Source organism: Chelonia mydas, chromosome 1 (assembly GCF_015237465.2).
Source record: "Chelonia mydas isolate rCheMyd1 chromosome 1, rCheMyd1.pri.v2, whole genome shotgun sequence".
Taxonomy (NCBI): Eukaryota; Metazoa; Chordata; order Testudines; family Cheloniidae; genus Chelonia; species Chelonia mydas.
Genome location: NC_057849.1, coordinates 168,798,134 through 168,821,216, shown reverse-complemented (window position 1 = coordinate 168,821,216; position 23,083 = coordinate 168,798,134). Strand labels below are relative to the sequence as shown.

The 23,083-nt window shown below is 40.6% G+C and overlaps 1 long non-coding RNA gene across 1 annotated transcript; it reads left to right on the top strand.

The window, feature by feature from the left end:
- The first annotated feature begins 10,147 nt into the window (after positions 1-10,147).
- Positions 10,148-23,049, top strand: LOC122462164. Its single transcript, XR_006284554.1, has 3 exons — positions 10,148-10,253; positions 17,791-17,876; positions 21,586-23,049. It is a non-coding gene; the product is annotated as an uncharacterized LOC122462164 (long non-coding RNA).
- The last annotated feature ends 34 nt before the right edge of the window (positions 23,050-23,083 follow it).

Sequence of the window (23,083 nt, the reverse complement as noted above, 5' to 3'; positions counted from 1 at the left end):
TGAGACACTTTTAGCTTTACAGCAAGTTCAAGCAGTGGGAGTAAGGAAGACAATAGAGATGGTCATGTTCATCTTGCCATATATATTTCATCAGATGGGAATTTTACGTCCGCATATACTGTGTTGCTTAAAATTCCACTCTTCTGTTCCATCCCACTCTATTCTACTAAATCATGTGCTGACTGAAGTTTGATCCAGCTGTGGACAGCTACCTGGAGAAGTTGCAGCACTGAAATAGATTTGCTTAGTTCCTTAGTCTCTGAGCTCCAGAAGTTGAGTCATTTTACTGTGGTGCCAACATTGGTTATATAGTACAGTGCAAACTAGCACCTGTACAATTCAAGCTTGCTTCTTTAGTGTCTTCATGCAGAGCTACTTAGAAATAAAAATACAGAAGGTGTAACAAGCTGTCCTTCTCCACAGCTCCCGAAGAAACAATTGCCATGCCCACAGTCTCTTTCCAGGTAGCTTTATTTCTCCAAACATAGGCACATACAACAAAAACAGTTCCTCAGCCCACCCTGAGCTACAGCTCCCAGGGATCTTTCCCCTTTACCTTTCAATCTTTCCAGCTTTAGGGCTTCCTGCAGGAATACTCCATGTTCTGTTCCCTGAGCACCGCAACCTAGGGCTTTCCCCAGCACATTCCCACTTCCTTCCCTCCTAATCACTTGCAGGGAGTATTCTGCTCCTGGCCTGTCTCCCTGTTGCCGGGGAGCTGGCAGTGAGAGCTCTGTATCTGCTTTCTCTGCCCCTTTCCTAAATGACTCTTAAGCCAGATTTGCCCAGGTACCTATTCATATAGTCCATTTGGCATCAGGTGACCATGCACGGGTACGCTCGAAAAGGGACAGTACCACCCTGTGACAGAAGGATTGTGATAAAGGACACACTGGGGTGCTAGTAAGAAACTAATCTTGAATTAGTTCTGTGGAAATATGGGGAAAGCTGAAATAATGTGATGGAGCTTTGTATCTTCAGATTATTGTGATCTCTGTGTGCCTTCAATGTGCGTAGCTAGCCTTTCTGTTGAGTGATTTAGAGAGGGGAATCATAGCTTCCTGCCATAGCCCTTGTACCTATTGCTGACTCTACCTTCTACAAGAGCACAGATCAGTTTTGTTTCTGAAGGCACCAGTCAGAGATTGCCCAAGCTAAATTGTAAGACTGAGCTCAGGCCATTGAAAATAATTTAGGTGAAAAAGTTGTATAGTTAATATTATAGAATTATAGAATTAACGTTTTATTCTGAAATTACCTGATGAAGAGCTCTGTGTAGCTGAAACTTGTCCTTTCCACCAACAGAAGTTGGTCTTATAAAAGAGGTTACCTCACCTACCTGGTCTCCCTCATTAGCTTCAACAGACATATTTACACACACGCACGCGCGCACACACACACACATTTCAGTGTGCAATTTAACACAGTGTTAGGTTTTATTCCCTTTGTATTTTCTCCGTAGTTTGTTTTGGATTTTGTGTGCATTTTAATTGGAAATGTTTCAGGGTTTCAGGTCTATGTCACCGTATATTTTTTTAAAAAAAAACAACTGTGTATTTACATAGAAAGTGGCAGAGGTGAATCTCAGGTAGTTCTGATAATTTTTTAAATTAAATATTTAGGATTAATCATTTTCCTTTCTTCATAAATGAAATATTACCCTTACGCACAGCAATAATATGCTTAGACAACAGAGATCTGTAGCACCAAGTATCTGTGACCCTACTGGACAACTTTATTCCAGGTATCTCGGAGCTCCACAAGATTGTTACTGACCTGGTGAAGCCATGTGAATAACGGGTGACCATGTGACCACAGCCAGTCAGTAATTGTGCAGTGTCTCCTCCTGATCTCAAGTCTGATCTTCAAAACTGTATGTGTGGGGACTGTGTTTCCAAGGCAAGCAACGTGACCAAAAAGGGTCAGCCAGCTGTGGGCAATGATGACTTCAATCTTCTCAAAGACAGTTTTGAAGTATACATCCCAATTACTGATAAAGTCAAACATGTTATATCCAGTAGTTACCAGTGGCTATGTATATGAAATGCCTCCAGCCTTCTGATGTCTTTTTTAAGCTATGTCCATATTTCACATCCATTTAAGAGGACTGGAAACACTCAAGTTTGATAAATCTGTACTTTTGTATATAGTTCCACCGACTTTTGGCTCCAGACCCTGTGCAGGTTCTTCATGGCTGAGGCTACTAAACCAGGTCTCTTCAGGATGTCTGTCTGACTGTGCCCATTTGATGATGCTTTAAAGCCTAAGTAGAGGAAGTCATCCGCTACTTCCATGTTTTGTCCAGAAGTACAGGTGTCTTGTATCACAACCTTTGTGTTGATACTCTGGATTTTTATTTTTGCCCAAGAAACCCTTAACCCAAAGACAGCTGCCCTGTGGTGGAAACTCTCCAGTGCATCTTTGAGATCATATGCTTCCTGACCAAAGAGAACAACATCATCTGCATAATCCAGGTTGGTAAAAGAGTTTGAACTGACAGTTATACTGGTATGTGTGGAGATATGTTCAAGGAGGCAATCCATTGTGCAGCAGAACAGGGCTGGGGCCAGGACACATCCCTGCTTCACCCCGGAGCTAGTGTAAAACCTGAGGGATCTCTGGGACCCCCGTTGCTTTCATGCCCCTGAGTCATTATGTAGATCTAGAATTAGCCTCTGGAAGATGTCTGAAACACTGATGCCTCATGTAGCCTATAGGGCTAGCTTACGTTTATTATATTCACTGCCTTGCCTTCATTATATTTTGCCTTTATTATATACAGCAGTAATGCAAGGAACCTACAGGTCTGTATCCTGTAAGACACTGGCTTCAGCAGTTAGCATAAGGCTTGAGGCACAGATAACCAGCCTAACAGTAACCCCTAAGCTTTGGGGAACTGGAAGTAGAGTGTGTAAGGGGGAACTTTGTCCATAATGACATCAGCCAGCCACAGAAACATGAGTTAACACCAGCTTTTGGAAAGTTTTGGAAAGAACATCCAACTGCAAGAGTGCCATGTCAACGAATTGATGTATATGATAATAAGTTGATGTCATTAATATACTAAATTATAGAAGAAAGACACCTCAATATTAGTAGGATGAGGAGATACAAACAAGGAAGAGGGGAGATGCCTCTACTGAATATACATTAGACATAGTGGAATCAGCGTATATTATAAAAGTTACATCCTAGCCTATGGGCAGAGGGAGAGAGAGATACGTAGCCCCTGGGAGTGGCAGAAAGATGGCTACTGGTGATGAGGGGGGAGGTGATGGTGGTGAGGAAGATGATGGCTCACATTTCAGGTCTTTCTGCAAGTGATGGTGTGAGGATGTGCAGATGTACATTCTGTAGTCCCTATCTACCTTACTAAGTTAGTGTTTGTGACTTTGCTAAATACATAAATAAACTATTTGTAAATATAGAAGAGTTCCTATAGTTTGAAAGTTGCAACTGTGCACACTGGGGTTCCCAACTATATAGTAATTTTAATAAAATTGAGCCTGATCTCAGGACCAAAGTGATAACTATCCTCAAAGTGATAACTTGGAATTCTTAAGTAATCAATATAATTAATACATAATCTATAGATCAGGCTACATTAATCTGGCTTTCTACAAGGCAGCTCTGTTGACAGCTCTGTTGCCTTTGGGTCTACAAATGCTGCTATCAAAGACAAGATAAATTCATGATGGATCTCAGATAAAAGATGGAGAGTAAGTATAGTGTCCATTGTAGACTATATAGCAGTGACACCTGATTGCTCTGGGTGATGGCATTTCACAAGCTAATACTGGAGTTGCACTAGTAGACACATTTAAAGTCTTTTCCAGGGACAGAAAGTAGAGTTATTGGCCTACAGTTACCATACAGTGCATGGGCCTTTCCCCTTATAGAGAGGTATAATGATCTCTTCCTTCCACTCTGCTGGTAACTTCCCTGTGGTCCACGCCCAGACAAACAGTTGGTGTAATGCTATGCTTATGGGCTTTATGGTGCTCTTTATGGAGAAGTGAAGGTGGTGTGCCTTTGGGTCTGGCAGTGTGAACCTTATCCAGTGTAGATGAACCTACACAAGTTTCAGGTTTAGGGATTGCATCTTCTGCTAATGCATCCAGATCTGGACATTAATGTTTTCATTAAATGTTAAATGTGCACTCAAAATGTTCATTCCTTATTGCTATCCAGGCTAATTCTAGGTCATCCAGGAAGGCACCAAGTGCTTCAAATGTGTTTTTCACTGTGACAGAGAACTTGTTACCACGTACTGAATTTTCACAGATATGTTGTTCCTTATGTACCATAATAGGTGAATTCTTATGTTGAAATTGGAGCAATTGACATTTTAGTAGTAGGGAAACTATGGTCAGTATTTACCAGGATTTGCACCTCTATAGACCATGTATGACCCTGCTATATTATGATTCTGGACCAATATACAGTCCATCTCCTTCCTTATGTGGTCATCCTTGGATATCCAGGTTTCCCGATAGAATTCTAACGTGCCTGAATCAACTGCCAGTGATGGTAATGTTGCGAGAAGCACAACGGGAGAGTAAATATCTTCAGAGTTGCCATTTATTGTTCCAGAATAAAATGGGGCCTGAGAATAGTTTTTAAGCCAGTTTTGGGACAATTTAGTGCTGTATTCATATTTCTGAGTATAATAAATTCATTGTGTGGCAGAACAGATTGCACTGGTGCTGCTAGCTGCTAATAGAATTCATCTTTATTGGTATCTATAGCTTCCTCAGTGGAAGCGTAGGATACAGTGATGAATAGCTGCCCATGGTGATGCTTCAACCTGGCATATACTACAGGTTGAAACATAAAACTCTTTCCCTGTAGAGGAAGTCATGAAGCAATGCTCTTTTTTCAAAATGGCCATCATAAGCCCATTATTATCAGGGGGGATGAGTCCACTAACTCCTTTGTGCTATTCGGAGACAGTGTGACACTTTGAGGAGCAGGTGAATATAGGGGAGGATAGGGAGAGAAGGTAAAAATGCTGTGAGGGGCAATGAGTACGTTGGGAGTGAATTTGGGGGCAGAGGAATTTCGGGAAGGTGGCAGGAAGTATAACGAGAGGTTTTCCCCCGTGTTTATTTGTTTCCATTGTCCTCACTTATGTTTTGCCTATGTTTAGCTTCAGGAAACTTTCCTTCAGGTGCTGATCTTGGCTCAATTCCCTACTCTGCCAAAGACTTCATGTGTGACCTTGGTCTAGTCATTTACTTTCTCTGTACCTCAGTTCTCCATCTGTAAAAAGGGAATAATAGTAGATCCTTGCCTTAGAGTGGTGTCGTGAGGGTACATATAAGTACTGAGAAGGATAGACATAGGTTTGCTCCTGGGTATTATAAAATGAGGTAAAATAGGTTTTTAAATTTAATTTGGGGGGAGAATGTGCATAAGCGCAGTCTTAGGAGATTTCTGACACAAAGTGTCTGCCTGGACTTATCTTTGCCTAGTTACCTATTTACCCAATACTGGGTAATCAGGATTATTTGCTCTGTTTTGTATTCTGGGGGCGGGGGGTGTGAGTAGCTGAAAGTCTCCGCGCAAGTATTACTTCAGTCTCCTAAAGATAATGTCCTCAAAAGCTGGTGGGGGAAGGGAGGAAAATGCAGCTGCAGTGGAGGGGTTCCAGTCATGTAAGGCTGGTGCTCTCCACATCACGTACTCCTGAGCACTAGATCCACTCTTTTGCCTGTGATAGTTCTGCTCCTGCACTGAATTTTAACTAAAACAGAGGATGATTGGATGGAATGTTTTCCATTGAATTTTTTTTTTTTTAATTTTTCCAGTAGTATTTAGCTTTGTCAAGGGCAAATCTTTAGAGAGCAATTTTCTCCACTATCACACAGATTAGGAACATCTCTGTGTGATTTAAATGTTGCAATTTGGGAGAACATGCAGCTATTATGTTGACATCAAAGCTTAGAAAAAACACTTCAAAGATATGTAAAAATGAGTTCAGATATGGGCGTATGAGATGATATTAAACTTGATCTGTGCTCGTCTGATCACATACTGGTAGGCAACAGAGATTTGCACATGAAGTAACACCTGCTCCATCTCCATCCACAAGCTACAAATTAAATATTGTTCCTTACCCCTGAGCAGATTGATGGGGAGAGTATTTAAGAATAAAGAACTGAAAATATGTTGAACGAGTTTCGCAGACAGTTTTACTGATTTCCCTCCACCCGCCCTGTTGTTAAACTTACTAGGTTGACATCTCTTTCTCCTTGCTGGAGATTTTCATAGGCCACCATAGCAAAATACATAAGACAAATATTCTGTGTGTATGTCTGTCTAATATCAGACAGGGGTTCTGTCCCCTGGAGGCAGTGGAGTCTAATGGACAGGGCATTTGACAGGGAGTCAGGAGCCTCTGGTGCTGTTCCAAGCTCTGCCACTGATTTGCTGTATGAGATTGGGCAAAGCCCCTCACCTCTCTGTGCCTTTTCTTCCTTTCACGTGCTGTCTGTCTTTAATCTGTTTGTATTGTAAGCTTTTATGGGCCAGAGCTTGTCTCCCATTCCGTGTTTGTACAACAACTCGCGCAATGGGGTCCCAGCCTCGGGGCAGTTAGGCAGCACTGCCACATGAGTGATAAATAAGATGCTACACTGGAACTGAGAAGAGCTGAGTCTCAATTCCTGACTCTGCTGTAGCTTTATTGCATGACCTTAAGTAAGTCATGGAGGGCCAAATTCTCCACTGCTCTTCTAATGCAAACAATAAATAATAACTGTACACAAAGCCAAGAAAATGTGGACTCAGAGCTGTGTGATTATCTAAAGTTACCTTTCAAATCTTTGACCACAGAGAGCATGATTTGTAAGATGGACTTGCATGCAGTGACTGGTTGAGTGTATTGTATCTTTTGTCTCGATGGAAGCAGATCCATTCAGCAGAGGTGTTGCTCCCTAAGCAGTAAAGTATTGGCAACTTCTGTTTCTCAAGGAACAACTTAATTTATTAATTCCTTGTCACAGGATTTTTTTTCTTTTGTTATAGTTAGAGACTGGATTTTTCCTGTCATCAGACTCTGACAGAGTATGACAGTCTTGGTGCAAAATCTATCTGGATTTGCTTAATCACAAGTACATTCTTTTGTTCTCACAATAGGACTTAAGTGCTAAAGAGAGAAACGGGTGTTTTACTGGCCCTCTGAACAGAAGAGAATTTCATCTTTTGTGATTCTGGCAAAACTATTCCTGGAATACTGTGTTTATTTCATGAGTACCACATTACCAGAAAGATGTAGAGAAAATGGAGGGAGTACAGGAAAGGGCATCAAATAGTCCTTCAATGACTGGAAGGACTGAGTTATGATGAAAAGACTAAAAGAAATAGTTTCAATGTAAGTAAGTGATAATTCAGGAAGGCTCTGATATTTGTCTATAAATATTTGAAGGAAATTAATAACGATCAAGAATGGGTAGGAAGAGTTGGGGGAGGGGATTGGCACTATTAGGAAGCTCTAGTGCTCAACACACTTTTTTTTTTTTTAAAAAGAAAGCTTTTAAAGAGTGCTAGAAATTATATTGTAAGGGAAAATCTGGCACTGGCAAACACATAGTTCTAAGCGACCTAGGGCTTGATCCTGCAGTATTGGCTTCCAGGGGCGTATGATTGTCAACCTTTCCTATTTTCCATAATGATTGTTTAAGATAAACTGGGAACTGAGACTTCCCCACTAGCAAAACACTAAATTCTCACTTATTTATTCAGCAGAGGTTGCAATACAGTAACTTTCAGAAGAGAGGGGAAAAAAGTAAACAGCTGTGCAATCATCAAGTGTTAAAGCATTGCTCTTATCAAAGTAACAGTTTGTTAATTTTAAATACGGTGTATATATTTTTGGGAGGGCTATACCAGTGTCAGTAATTAAAAGTAAGATTCCTGCAAAAAAAAATGTGTGCTAGATAGATGACAACAAGAAAGAAAACAGGAATTTCTCATACAACGGGAATATTGAAGGTTCAAATTTAGTAATTTAATATGAAGGAGGCACTTCAACTCACAAAAGCAGAATGAAACCAGCTGAAGATGCAAGATGAATTGGGGATGGAATTTTCAAAAACATTTTGTCATTGGTCAAACTTTGCCCCCAGTGAAGTCACTGGGAGCTGCAACATTGACTTTAATGTAAGTTGAGTTAGGCCCATGCTGAGCATTTTTGAAAACCCCATGCTTAAAATTAAACAGATGTACAGTCAACATACACATGAATATTCAAAACTTTCCTGTGACGGGGAGAAGTAATATTAATTTAATAGATGGAGAAATGAGGAACACAAGGTGAAATTCAGCAATGTGACAATTCACACAGACAGATTAATGAGTTCACACTGGAAGTGGGTGGCAGAGTTATGAAGATGATTTGGATATACTGTGTTATAGTGCAGTGCCTTAAACATAAGACCATCTTTCCACCACAATGGTTAGAGATGCATTTTGGTGAATCTGTGGAAAATTTTCAAGTTTGTGAGATTAATAAAAACAGTGAAATATTTTCTACCTCTCCATATGCATTTTGCTAAATGCAGAAGAACCTTGCGCTCCCCATTTGTCTGTCTGTAGCTGCCTGTTGTCTCTTGTCTTATACTTAGATTGCAAACTTATTAGGCTGGGGACCCTCTTTTTTGTTCTGTGTTTGTGCAGCACCTAGCATGCTGGAGTCTTTTTATGACTTGGGCTCTTAGGTATAAATAAAAATAACTCCCCCCACCTCCAAAAATACAACAGCCTATCGCTTCCCCCACACAATGCTCTGTTGACCAATATAAGGGACAAAAAAAATTGTGAAAGCAATGAAGAAGGCCAATTCATTATTTGCCCATGGCACATCAAGTCATTACTTTTCTGCTCAGAACTCTGTTCACTGGCAGCAACAGCAAAAAGTTCACCTTAGACCCAGTTTGCCAAGCTTTGGACTGAAAAATGGTAACTTGTCACTTCACAGAGCTCTAATTATCACTGATATTGATCAGTATAGATCAATCAAGTAGCTTTGGTTTTGCATTATCAAATTAAATGTGTTACATTTTATGTACTGTATGTCCTTTCTGCAGCCCAGTGTCTCCCACAGTTCTGGACACCTGAGCTGGTCTCCTCTCTCTGCTGATTAGGGAGGCAAATAATTGTTTGGCTCCACATGGTCTGGCCACACACCCCTCTAGTGCCAAATTATCTGCCTCAGCAGAAAATGATGGTTTCTTTCACTCCTATTTTAATTTTTCTGCCTAATTTTTTTGCGCAGTGGGAGCGGTATTCTCCATCCTTGGTGTTCTTCCCCCTCCTTGGGTCAATCTCTCATGGGTTTAACCCGCCCTGAGCATCCGCTTCACTGTCTCCCTGCCAATTTCTCTGTCCCATAAAGGCATAGAAGTGCAGCCAAGAAAGCACAGACTTAAATCCAAGTGGTGCTGTAGATGTGAGGCAGCCTTTCCAAGCTTGGCAGACAGCAAGTTGTGCCCAGCCTGCACCCAGCCTTCCATCCCTAACTCCATTAGATCCTGGGGCCATGAGTGAGACAGGCATGTAGGGTCCCCAGCCCACCAAGGCAGCCGTGACTCCAACAGGGGGAGCATGGACCAGAAACCCCAGTCCAGAGCGGGGAGAGGCTCCAAAAGTGAGGAGGACCCTGATCACTTGATTTGGGGGTAAATCCCAGGGGATCCTTACAGAGCAAAGAGGGAAGGCTTGCGAGGCCACAAGTCCCCCCTCCCCATCTTAAAGTGGGTCCTGAGCATCCTGGGGAAAGAAGCAGGGCTTCTGTGCAGCCCCCCCCCGCCCCAAACCAACCAAGAGGGCTGTGATGAGTTCCCCTCACCCCGTCAAACGGGGAATGGGAGCCAGTGGGGCAGGATTCTGAGACAGACCTCTAGAGAGGGCTACAGGCCCTAAGGAAGGCAAGCCACAAAAGGCCTTGCCTAAGTTTCAGAAAAGCTTCCACGCTCTCAAACTGTATTAAAAAGGTTAAGAAATCTAAAAAGGCTAAAAAGAGGTGGGGTGAGGGGTGGGAGGAAGAAGTAGAAAAAATCCAAGAGATATGACTCTTACTTTCCCTCCTCCACTCAGGAAGATGAGCTGTCGAGCTCTGTAACCTGAGCAGGCTCCTGTGAGTAAACCTCAAAGTAGATTTCTTCCTTCAAAAGCCTCCTCTGAGGCTGCAATGCATCTTCACTCCTCCATTGAGGGTGTGATTAGGGATGAATGGAACAAGCCTGATACAGGTAAGCATATTAACCAGAGCAACCTCAGGCTCTGTAACATTCAAGAACCAAAAGGCTCTATTGCTGATATACCAAAGGTTGATGCTATGAAAGCGTCCCTCACCAGAGATACAGTTATTTCCTCAGAAGAAGAGTTCCATCCTGAGGAACCCATGGATAGAAAGATGGAGGACTCTCTCAGAGAGGGATTTGAGGCCTCCTCTGTCACCCTGAGTGTCCTGGCAGCTTCCTTTGCAGGAGCATCTCTTTCCTAGCTGGAGGATCTCCAAGTCCTTAGGATATAACCCTGATTTTGGCTCCATTTTGAAGAGGGTGTACATAGCCAACAGCATTTGTAGCTGATGCCTGAATGGATGCAATGAAGTTCCCAGCCCGATGTCCTCCTCCCCCCCAAAATCCACTTTATGCAAAAGATTGGATAGGCCTCCGCCCAGAGCTGAAGATAGGGGATAGGATTTCCCATGTCCTAGAGGAATGGTTTTCATCAACCACAGACAAGTGGTTCAGGGAAATAGTGAGCCGGGATACTCCCTAGAGCTGAGGGCTCCACCCCATCCATTCTTTATCCAGTCATACAGCTCCAATGACTGCATAAAACATAATCTCATCCAAAATGAAAATATCTCTCATTCTGGGTATGAATGTGATAGAGAGTGTTTCCTCAGTAGAAATTGTAGAACATAGAGAACTTATCTTCTTCATTGTACAGAAGTACAATGGGGGGTATCAGAGCTATTCTCAACTCCAAAAGGCTCAATAAAGTTTCAGATGGTGTCCCTGGCCTCTATGGTGTCCCACAGGGACTTGTGACTTCAGTAGATGTAGAGGCTGCATACCCATCTGTCTTCCAGATCCCTCACAACCAACACTAGCCTGGAGGACTGGGGAGTTTGTTTGTGTCTCCAAGTAACCCAGGGACTCTGGAGCAAGGAGAAGAAGGCTCATTGCATAAACCACTGAGAGGAGTCACACTAGCTCTGAGAAGGTTCTAGGCTACTGTAAGGCATGTCTTGTTTTAATCAGATAATGCAACACAACTATTTTTGTATATTTAAACAACCACGGGGGAATAAGGAGTCCAGCACTACACTTGGAAGCATGGGCCCTTCTGCTAGTTTTGAGGGCCCTGATAAGCTGTCCCTTCAAGCCTCTGACTTCAGTGTCAGCCTTTTATTTATCCATTAAGACTTGATTCTTCGTAGCTGTCCTATCTGCCAGCAGAGGATTAGAGCTGATGACTTAGGCAAAATTGGTAGAAAATCATACGATATGCAACATCCTTGGAAAGATATGTGGAAAACTGTTGATTTTTCCATTTCGGAGATAGTGGCTATTTTTTGTTTAATGCATTTTTAGGCAGCACTTTAATAAATACTGTAATTCAGTTTACACCTTTAATGCTGAAAAACGTAGAATTGAACAAATAGATAATAAAAAAAGTATTTGACAAGTATAGCCTTTTTTTCTTCTCATCCAATATCAACAAACAGATCATGAATTCCTTAGCATTATATGTTATTCAAATCTATTTAAATATTATTTTTAATATATGGATTGATCATGATTAGGGTTTCTCAATTCTGATAGATTAAAATCATATGATTATTGTTTCAATCAATTTCCTGAGTAACTGCATATACAAGCAATCCTGAGTGTATGTTTTAAACATTTTTTCCTCTAATATTTTTTTCATACCATTTCACTATTGTACTATGAGAAAGTATACTTCTATTTATCCTATCTTCTCTGTAGCATTCCTTATTTTGTATATTTTTATCATATTCTTGCCAATGCATCTGCTCAAAATTAAGTCTCAACTTTTCAATCTCTCTTCATACGGATATTATGGAATGCCTCTAGTCATTTTAAGTCAGTCTCTGAACCACCTTTTTTCTGCTATATCCTTTTATAAGAAAGGATAACCATAACGAAATACAGTGGTCCAGAAGAGGGCATGCTATTGACTTATACAAAGGCATCTCATTGCTTATGCAACTCAAAGAGCTGTATTGAGTTTTAGACACAAAATGAGGGTTGAGTGGCCAAATACCAAACAGCTGTCTTAACTATTTAAGTTAAAAGAACAGTAACAGTAAACTGCAAGGATCCTGGTAAAGTCATGGGTTGGCATAATGAGCTGAAAAATTCTAGAAATTGAACAGTTAAATGGGAGGCCCTATAAAAGACTCTATACAACTAAAACGTATGAGGAATAATATTAAATTAAAAGCCTTACATAATATTTTAAGCTCCTAATGCTTGAACTGTTTTTTTTCCTTCTTTTTTGTGTCTTTTAATAAAAGGTTAAAAAGATTTTGAATGGTGGTTGTTACAATGGGAATCACCAATGAAAACTTGACATGAAACCCTGGCTCACACTTAACTGTTTAATGTTGTGCCAGTGAACAAGTGCTCACAACTGTCTGCTATAACAGTTAAAATCTTGACCAAGATTTCCAGAAGTAATCAGTGACTTTAGATGCCTCAATTTTGGAGTACTAATTTGAGACACCTTGATGGGATCTGATTTTCAGAAAGGGCTGAGCACCCTACCTCCAAAAATCAGGCGGATGCTTCTTTTAAGACACCTCAACTTGGGCAGCCACAAACTAAGACAGCAGAATCACTAGTAATTTTTGAAATCATGGCACTTACTCCTTGTTGGGCTTGAGACACTGCATTATCAACATAAAATTAGGGGTTACCTGAAATGTGATAACTAACCGTGAGCTAACCTCAACCACTTTTCCAAATCTAGACCAATCTTATCACAGTGTAAATTGCCTGTCACATTTGGTGCAAATTTGGTTTTGGTGAGTAGTGAGGACCTCATAGAAGAAATAGTTGGAGGGGACAACCTTGGTTCAAGTGATCATGAGCTAATTCAGTTCAAACTGAATGATAAACAAAAATAAATCTGTGACTAGGGTTTTTGATTTCAAAAGGGCTAACTTTCAAAAATTAAGGAAATTAGTTAGGGAAGTGGATTGGACTGAAGAACTTATGGATCTAAAGGCAGAGGAGGCCTGAGATTACTTCAAGTCAAAGCTGCAGAAGCTATCGGAAGCCTGCATCCCAAGAAAGGGGAAAAAAATTCATAGGCAGGAGTTGTAGACCAAGCTGGATGAGCAAGCATCTCAAAGAGGTGATTAAGAAAAAGCAGAAAGCATACAGGGAGTGGAAGATGGGAGGGATCAACAAGGAAAGCTACCTTATTGAGGTCAGAACATGTAGGGATAAAGTGAGACAGGCTAAAAGTCAAGTGGAGTTGGGCCTTGCAAAGGGAATTAAAACCAATAGTAAAAGGTTCTATAGCCATATAAATAAGAAGAAAACAAAGAAAGAAGAAGTGGGACTGCTAAACACTGAGGACGGAGTGGAGGTTAAAGATAATCTAGGCATGGCCCAATATCTAAACAAATACTTTGCCTCAGTCTTTAATAAGACTAAAGAGGATCTTAGGCATAATGGTAGCATGACAAATGGGAATAAAGATATGGAGGTAGATATTACCATATCTGAGGTTGAAGCAAAACTCGAACATTTTAATGGGACTAAATCGGGGGGCCCAGATAATCTTCATCCAAGAATATTAAAGAAATTGGTACATGAAATTGCAAGCCCATTAGCAAGAATTTTTAATGAATCTGTAAACTCGGGTTGTACCGTATGACTGGAGAATTGCTAACATAGTTCCTATTTTTAAGAAAGGAAAAAAAAGTGATCCGGGTAGCTATAGGCCTGTTAGTTTGACATCTGTAGTATGCAAGGTCTTGGAAAAATTTTTGAAGGAGAAAGTAGTTAAGGACATTGAGGTCAATGGTAAATGGGCCAAAATTCAACATGGTTTTACAAAAGGTAGATCGTGCCAAACCAACCTGATCTCCTTCTTTGTGAAAGTAACAGATTTTTTTAGACAAAGGAAACACAGTGGATCTAATTTACCTAGATTTCAGTAAGGTGTTTGATACCGTGTGTCAAAGTTCCTTCCCCACTCTGAACTTTAGGGTACAGATATGAGGACCTGCATGAAAACCTCCTAAGCTTACTTTTACCAGCTTAGGTTAAAACTTCCCCAAGGTATAAACTATTTTACCCTTTGCCCTTGGATTTCCACTGCCACCACCAAACGTTTATCCGGGTTTATTTTTATTAGGAAAGCATTGTTTTGGAAACATCTTTCCCCCCAAAATCCTCCCAACCCTTGCACCCCACTTCCTGGGGAAGGTTTGGTAAAAATCCTCAACAGTTTGCATAGGAGAACACAGACCCAAACCCTTGGATCTTAAGAACAATGAAAAAGCATTCTGTTTCTGAAAAGAAGGATTTTAATAGAAAAAGTAAAAAGTAAAAAAGAATCACCTCTGTAAAATCAGGATGGTAAATACCTTACAGGGTAATTAGATTCAAAACATAGAGAATCCCTGTAGGCAAAACCTTAAGTTACAAAAAGACACACAGACAGGAATATTCATTCTATTCAGCACAACTTAATTTCTCAGCCATTTAAGGAAATCATAATCTAACGCATATCTAGCTAGATTACTTACTAAATTCTAAGACTCCATTCCTGTTCTGTCCCCGGCAAAAGCATCACACAGACAGACACAGACCCCTTGTTTTTTCCCTCCTCCCAGCTTTTGAAAGTATCTTGTCTCCTCATTGGTCATTTTGGTCAGGTGCCAGCGAGGTTATTCTAGCTTCTTAACCCTTTACATGTGAAAGGATTTGTCCTCTGGCCAGGAGGGATTTTAAAGGTGTTTACCCTTCCCTTTATATTTATGGCACCATGCCACATGGGGAATTATTAGTTAAATTGGAAAAGATGGGGATCAATATGAAAATTGAAAGGTTGGTAAGAAAATGGTTAAAAGGGAAACTACAGCGAGTCATACTGAAAGGTGAACTATTAGACTGGAGGGAGGTTACCAGTGGAGTTCCTCAGGGACTGGTTTTGGGATGAATCTTATTTAATCTTTTTATTACTGACCTCAGCACAAAAAGTGGGGGTGTGCTAATAAAGTTTGCGGATGATACAAAGCTGGGAGGTATTGCCAATTTAGAGAAGGACCGGGATATCATACAGGAGGATCTGGATGACCTTGTAAACTGGACTAGTAGTAATAGGATGAAATTTAATAGTGAGAAGTGTAAGGTTATGCATTTAGGGATTAATAACAAGAATTTTAGTTATAAGCTGGGGCTCCTCAATTAGCAGTAATGGAGGAGGAGAAGGACCTTGGAGTATTGGTTGATCTTAGGATGACTATGAGCTGCCAATGTGATATGGCCGTGAAAAAAGCTAATGCGGTTTTGGGATGCATCAGGTCAGGTATTTCCATTAGAGATAAGGAGATATTAGTACAGTTATACAAGGCACTGGTGAGATCTCATCTGGAATACTGTGTGCAGTTCTGGTCTCCCATGTTTAAGAAGGATGAATTCAAACTGGAACAGGTACAGAGAAGGGCTACTAGGATGGAATGGAAAACCTGTCTTATGAAAGGAGACTCAAGGTGCTTGGCTTGTTTAGCCTAACCAAAAAAAGGTTGAGGGGAGATATGATTGCTCTTTATAAATATACCAGAGGGATAAATACCGGAGAGGGAGAGGAATTATTTAAGCTCAGTACCAATGTGGACACAAGAACAAATGGCGAAAACTGGCTATCGGGAAGTTTAGACTTGAAATTAGACGAAGGTTTCTAACCATCAGAGGAGTGAAGTTGTGGAATAGCCTTCCAAGGGAAGCAGTGGGGGCAAAAGACCTATCTGGCTTCAATATTAAACTCAATAAGTTTATGGAGGATATGGTATGATGGGATAACATGATTTTGGCAATTAATTGATCTTTAACTATTCATGGTAAATAGGCCCAATGGCCTGTGATGGGATGTTAGATGGGGTGGGATCTGAATTACTACAGAGAATTCTTTCCTGGGCATCTGGCTTGTGAATCTTGCCCACATGCTCAGGGTTTCAGCTGATCACTATATTTGGGGTTGGGAAGGAATTTTCCTCCAGGGCAGATTGGAAGATGCCCTGGGGGTTTTTCGCCTTCCTCTGTAGCATGGGCATGGGTCACTTGCTGGAGGATTCTTTGCACCTTGAAGTCTTTAAATCATGATTTGAGGACTTCAATAGCTCAGACATAGGTGAGAGGTTTATTGCAGATGTGGGTGGGAGAGATTCAGTGGCCTGCATTGTGCAGGAGGTCAGATTAGATGATCATAATGGTCCCTTCTGACCTTAATATCTATGAGTCTGTCCTACTTTGGTGCAAGTCTTTGTATTTTCACCAGTGGCAGGGGACAAGGGAAGTAGTTTTCACAAAATAGTTATAAATAAATGTTTCCCTTTTTACCTGACTAGCAAAACTTCTCAACCACCTGCAGCTGAAATGAACATAATTGCTTCTTGCTACTTCTGTTAACATCCTCAAAAGGTCACTGGATATAAACACTCTAAACATAAGACTCATCTGAACATGTGTCAGACATTGAGTGCCCCCTTGACTCCTATCACTGTTCTGATTAATTACTTTCTTCACAGAGAATCACTCAAGCCTAGAGAGAGTTATATTCCACCTGTTTGGTAGTTCCTTGTGAGCTGCTGCAGAGACAGATTGTATTGCAGCTTAGTGGCCATCATTATGAGGTTTGGTGGACAACACAGGGCAGGTGAAGTGAGCTTGTTATTACATGGTTTATGTTCATTGGCCAAGCATGCTTTACTTACTCAGTGATTCTGGTGTTTGTTTAAGAGATCAGAGTCAATCAAATCAAAGTGGAAAACATGACACATGGCTAAATTACTCATCTCACAGCATGCATTGTTTTTCTCATTTGAGATTTCCTAAAGTCAGGAGGGAGAGAGAGAGAGAGAGAGAGAGAGGGATAGTGCGAAAAGGGCAAGTGGATGAGTAACCTTATATTGTGTCTCCCTCAGGAACTTCATTAACTTCCTTGCTTTTCCCCTCTAGTCTGTGCCTACTATTGTGGAGAGTAAATCTTCATACATAAATCCTTTGTCTCTAATGATTAATAATTATATAACGAAATAATTAATATGTGTGTTGCACAGAGACTATAGTGATGGGCCCCCACAAGCCTGCCTGTAAAAAAAATAAAAATAAAAAATGGAAAGAATTATATATAATAGCACCATTCATCACAGGTTCTAAAGCATTTAATAAACATTTTTGAACTAAACACCCTTCCTCATTAAAATGCTATCACCAGTTTACTGAGCCATACTCTGTGGCCAACTAGGACAGAATCTGCTTCATGGAACCAAGGGTTTGTATCCTCCCACTGCATTCACTAGAGCTTCACTCTGTGGTCTTGTTGGTGTTTGTCATGTTACCATGGTCCTCGACCCTTTCTCTCTTAAAATTCCAAGTGCACCACAGGCTGTGCCCAGTGTGGCCAGGAGCCCACCTTCTCATCCCCCGGGGATGGTGTTTTAGTCTCTAGCTGTGTCTCCTATATCCTCTGAAATAATCACTCTTTCTTTTTGCCTCCCAAATTAACTTCCAGCTCAGCTGAATGACTGAAACTGTAACCACCTCATTTGTGACTCACTGACTGATCTTGCCAGCTGTTAGATTTGATCTTATGCTTATGTAAGTAACTCAGTTATTTGCTTCATATTTAACTGATTTACTATTCATTCGGATCTCTGACTAGCCTCCATGCTCCTCACACTTCTGTGCCTAATCCCTATCTTCCTCTTCCTTCCACCATCTACCTCATCCCCTCCCTATATCTTCATTTCCCCTTTCATTCTACACTCCACTTTTCACTTCTTCTGTCTTTTTCATCCTCTCTTCCCTTACCCTACACCGTATTGCCACATGTTCCTATTGTGACATCTCCCACACCCCTGGCCCTTCCTTTCTCCATCACCACTCTTACCACCCCCCTCATCCGTCTCTGTCACCATCTCTACCTTTTAAGTCTTACCCCCATCCCCATCCTTTTTCTTCCCTTCTTTTCTTTCTTCTGTTCCCACTTGAATGCCCATCCCATCTCTAAGAAGATCACTACCCTTCAAAACTTCTTCACTTCTCAATCCCTGCATTTCCTGGCACTCAGTGAGACCTGGGTCCCCACCACTGAATCTGCCTGTACAGCCACTCTCTTACAAAAGGTTTCAGAGTAGCAGCCGTGTTAGTCTGTATCCACAAAAAGAAAAGGAGTACTTGTGGCACCTTAGAGACCAACAAATTTATTTGAGCATAAGCATCCGATGAAGTGAGCTGTAGCTCACGAAAGCTTATGCTCAAATAAATTTGTTAGTCTCTAAGGTGCCACAAGTACTCCTTTTCTCTTACAAAAGTCACTCTTTATGTATTTCCCATCAAATGTTATCCCTCAGAAATGTGATGTGGTGTCTGACTTCTCTCTGGCCTCTTTCAGCCCCTCACTTTTTCTCTCTTTCCTTCACCTTCTTCAAGCAACATTCCCTTTGCTTCTTCTCTTATGTAAACATCACCTCCCCCCAACCCTCCTTCATGACTGATCACCTTCCTCTTTCTCATTTAATTTTTACTCCTGGCTCTCCTTCTCTTCACAAACTCTCACCCTTATCCTTGGTGATTTCAACTTCAACCTATATCCCCTCTTTATGGTCCACTCCAGGAGTGCCAAGTCAGATCTCAGGCCTTCATCCATCACCTGTCTCTGGGCAGGGACTCAAGTCCTACTCCCTTCTGACTGGGGATTGTAAGGCTGAATAGTTTTCTCCAATACACTGTGATATCCCCAACAAGCCAGTCTTCCTAAAGGCCAATACTTGTGTGTTTCTTTCTGTCTGAGATCTATGAACAGTGTGTGCCAGGACTTATAAGTCACCACACAGCTCTCTTTCAGCAGAGTACATTTATTTTAAGGATGAAAGCATCACATAAAAAATCTATAAAATAATTAAAATTCCTACACACTTACTAAACATACCAGAAATTACCCAACCCACCACAAAGTCTCCAAAGGGCAACTATTGCAAGCCCAGGGAATTCAAAGTAACATCACTAGAAAGGGCCTAAAGGACAGAGTCATGCTGTCCCATACCCCAGGCACGGAGGTGGCTGTAATGGTGGGAGTTCTTGGAAGTGTTGTAAGAGACACCTCTTTGTGGGTTTCTAGGCAACATAATTCTGGCAGTGAAGCTACTCCCTTTGCTGAGAATGGCTCTGCCTTTGCTAAAGCATATTTGAATCCTTTGAACTGATTAATATTCCATTGATTACAGTGACTTATTTTCAGTTGAAATCAGGCTAAGCAACAACACTGTGTTTGTACAATCTCAAAAAGGACAGATTCAGGAGATGGTGTACAGGTAGCAGAAGGTATATTTATAGCAGGCAGTTGCAAGAACTAGGTTGTACTGAGATTTCAAACATTTGCAAAAGAAACAAAGCAACATAAATAATTCAAAAATCCCTGGAAAGAAAGAGGAAATGGGAGACATCACAGAGGAAATTGCATAATTTAATTTTTATCAAATGCAGCAATTTGTGCTTTGGGATGTAATTGTTATTGATATCACGTTAATTTGGAATTATAGTGATAGGTAATAGAGAAAATGTGGTGGCTTTTATTTCTCAGGGGCCCATGTGGTGATAAACATTTCCTGCATAAAGCAGATAATTTAAAAATGTTGACAGGTAAACGTAATTTTGTGAAAAACAGAAACAAATTAGATGAGGGACAGTGTTGCAACACAAAAGCGATATTTACTATTTAAACGACCAGTGCTTTAACTTGCCACTGAAAGTTCAATCTCCAAGAGTAATGGATAAATTATTTCAATAAAGGCTAGATATATGCTGCAGGGGAAATATAGTAAGTACATTCCAACTTTATTTTTTATTTGATGTTTGTAAAATGCTGATAAAGTACTTAGTGGTAAATAAATGCCATGGGGAAAAGGCAGGTTACTTTCAAAAATTGTCATTTTTTTCTGTGCCTAAGATAGAGTCTTGAGCATCTCTACGTGTTCTGGATCTCCTGGAGGCATTGTAGTACAGGCACGCATAATGCCTCCGGGAATGCAGGAAGAGCATGGCTGCCGTGTTAGATTTTGAAAAGGCATAGAATGTATTCCCTTCCAGTGAGACGCCATCTATATTGATAGGCTTGGCAGAATTAGATTTTTATGTTTTTTTTATAAGTTGATGCATAATGTTGGTGCTTATTTTTAATCATTTTTTTTCTTTTTTATAGATTGAGATTTTACAATTGAGGGAAATTATGGGGCGGGGGTCAGACAATAATTATCTAATGACAGTAGATGTTGAGATTCGAAAAGTTAAAGCTTTAAAACTGTTAAAACACAAATTGTCAACATCGTGTCAAAATATACAAAGTATATGTCCTTACATCAAACTCTGATAAATTCCCAAGTAGCATTTTTCTTACTTTGCCTGTCTATAAAGTTTCATTATTATTGATAGAAATATTTTCCATTGGTTTGTGTGCGTACAGTGAAATTGATTTTAACTGACATTTACCAATAATCCAGTGCTTCCAAGCCTATCTACTGATTATTACAAGGATATGCAGGGAGGAGCCATCCATTCAACCACCTCCAAGCGAGGGCCTAACCGGGTGAGCCCAAGGCAGGCTATAGGTTCGTAGTAAAAGCAGCCACTTCAGTCTCTTTAATGTCACTACCTTTCGGGGGATATACCCAGCTGCCTGGTAGGTCTGAGAGACTGCTCTTGCCCCAATCTGCTCCTGCCCCTACAGGCCTGACAGTCCTCCACGTTCCTTTGAGTAGGCAAGCAAGGCGAATGCTAGCTTCACATATAGTCATTGAACTCAGGGCAGGGAACAAAAAGGCTGTAATTAAGCATGATCTCTACACAGGAATGCAAGGTGGTGAAAGATTCTGCATGCCCTTTCCTCCCAAGGGGGCCCAGCACAAACTTATGGTTAACACAGAGGAAACATTGCAGGTATATTGACTGGAGCATCAGCAAAATGAAAACACCACTTAATATATATGTTCAATCAAAGCAAGTGACAGATACAAAGTGATTTTTCCCCTTTAGCTTCCTTTTAAACAAGTCAGAAGGTGACAGTTGAATTAGAAGATACACAGAAAATATATGTTTAATTTGAACTTGCTCACATTTCTAGTTTATGGATGAGAGCTACATCTGACACAATGAAAAACATAAAAAACACGCCGCAGGCATTGTGACAGATTTTTTTATTAATGTCCAGAGGATGATTCCATAATGCTTTTTTATTGTTGTTATAATTTTAGGGTGTTCATAATTTATTTGTTTTCCATAACCTCTCAGATGTTCTGTATTATTCCAACAGCTTCTCAGACAAAGGAACAAGAATTACTCAAAACAAATTTCACTGCCTCTGGATTTACAGTACAAAGAATCTGGCTATTATGCAGTGCTCTATCTGTCAAGCTGTAAATCTCCTGACTGCTTCTGAAAATAAACATAATTCATTTTAAAGTTAGTCTGGAAAAGATAAGGGAACAAAAACAAAAGACAAAAAAAGCACCCATGCCCAACCAAAGGTCTTATTTCGAGATGGGACTCGGCAGGAACTGGAATTTCAAAGTATGCTGATGCAAGGGCTGTACTGATCTTCCTTGTAAATGACATCACACTTCCTGTCCCTGTGTTCAGAGCTGGAACCTGGTGAGTTGCTTGAACTGGTATGCTTCTCTGAAATTCTGGGTTGTTGGTGATCTTGAGGTCCACACTGGCTTTCTCTCTTGGATTTCTGGAGCCAGTCTTTGGATCTGAGAACCATTTCAATATTATTTCTCAGATGCTTTTGGCAAAGTCATTGGAACATCTGCCTGAACTGACACATTTTGTTCTAGTGGGTTTAAAACTTGATGTTTAACTTATTGTGACATAGTCTCCTTCCTTTAGAAGAGTCTTAAGTCAAATGTATCAGCATTTGCCTTTAGGGCGATGTCTTCACAAGAAGAACTAGACTTCATGAAATGGCTCTCCCTGGAGCACTGAAGAGAGTGGACACAACTGTCTCTGAAATCTACATCTTGCTGTTGTAGGAAGCCTGGTGCTGAAACCCTGCCTGGGGAGGGAACTTGTTTTAATGAAGCAGAACAAGCCGTTTGGCATCATAAGGGACTGTAACTGACTGGACACTATATCCATATGGAACTCTAACTAATAGACCGAGTCTAAAAATCCAGGGACAAACTTCTTGTGAAAAAAATATTTCAATATTTTTTCTCATAGTATATATTTTTTTTTTCAAAATTTTAACTTCAAAATTTCATAATTCAGAACATTTCTGCTAGCTCTACTCTGGGTTGAAAAATCAACAAAATCTTGTTGAATATGTTCCTTTGACCAATTTTCAAAATGTCTTCAAAATTTTGAATAATTTCAACCAGCTCTGTAAACTAAGAAGTATGGAAAGTTATTTTTAGTGCCAATATCAACAAAAAAGATACAGTAGAGCTAAAACAAGGTAAATAGTTAAAAAAAAATAGCTGCACAAATAAAATGCATGGAGGAGCCTCAGGGCTGTCCCCAGCAGTCTAACAAAACGGGAGTAGGGTGGTTCCTTATACTGTTATATAAACACTGGTCAAAGTAAATGAGAGAGAGGGACAAAGGATTGCTGGTCAAAAGGATCTGGACCTGGATACAACTTCCAGAGGAGATTTAGCAAATCCTGAGTCTCTTTGTTGTCATGAGACCTGCAAAACCTTCCTGTCTGGGGAAAAAAAGCCTTTCCACCATAGCAAGAATGATACTCATAATATCGACACTCCCATCTGAACAACCTCCCTTCCCTCCCCCCCCCCAACACCCCCAAG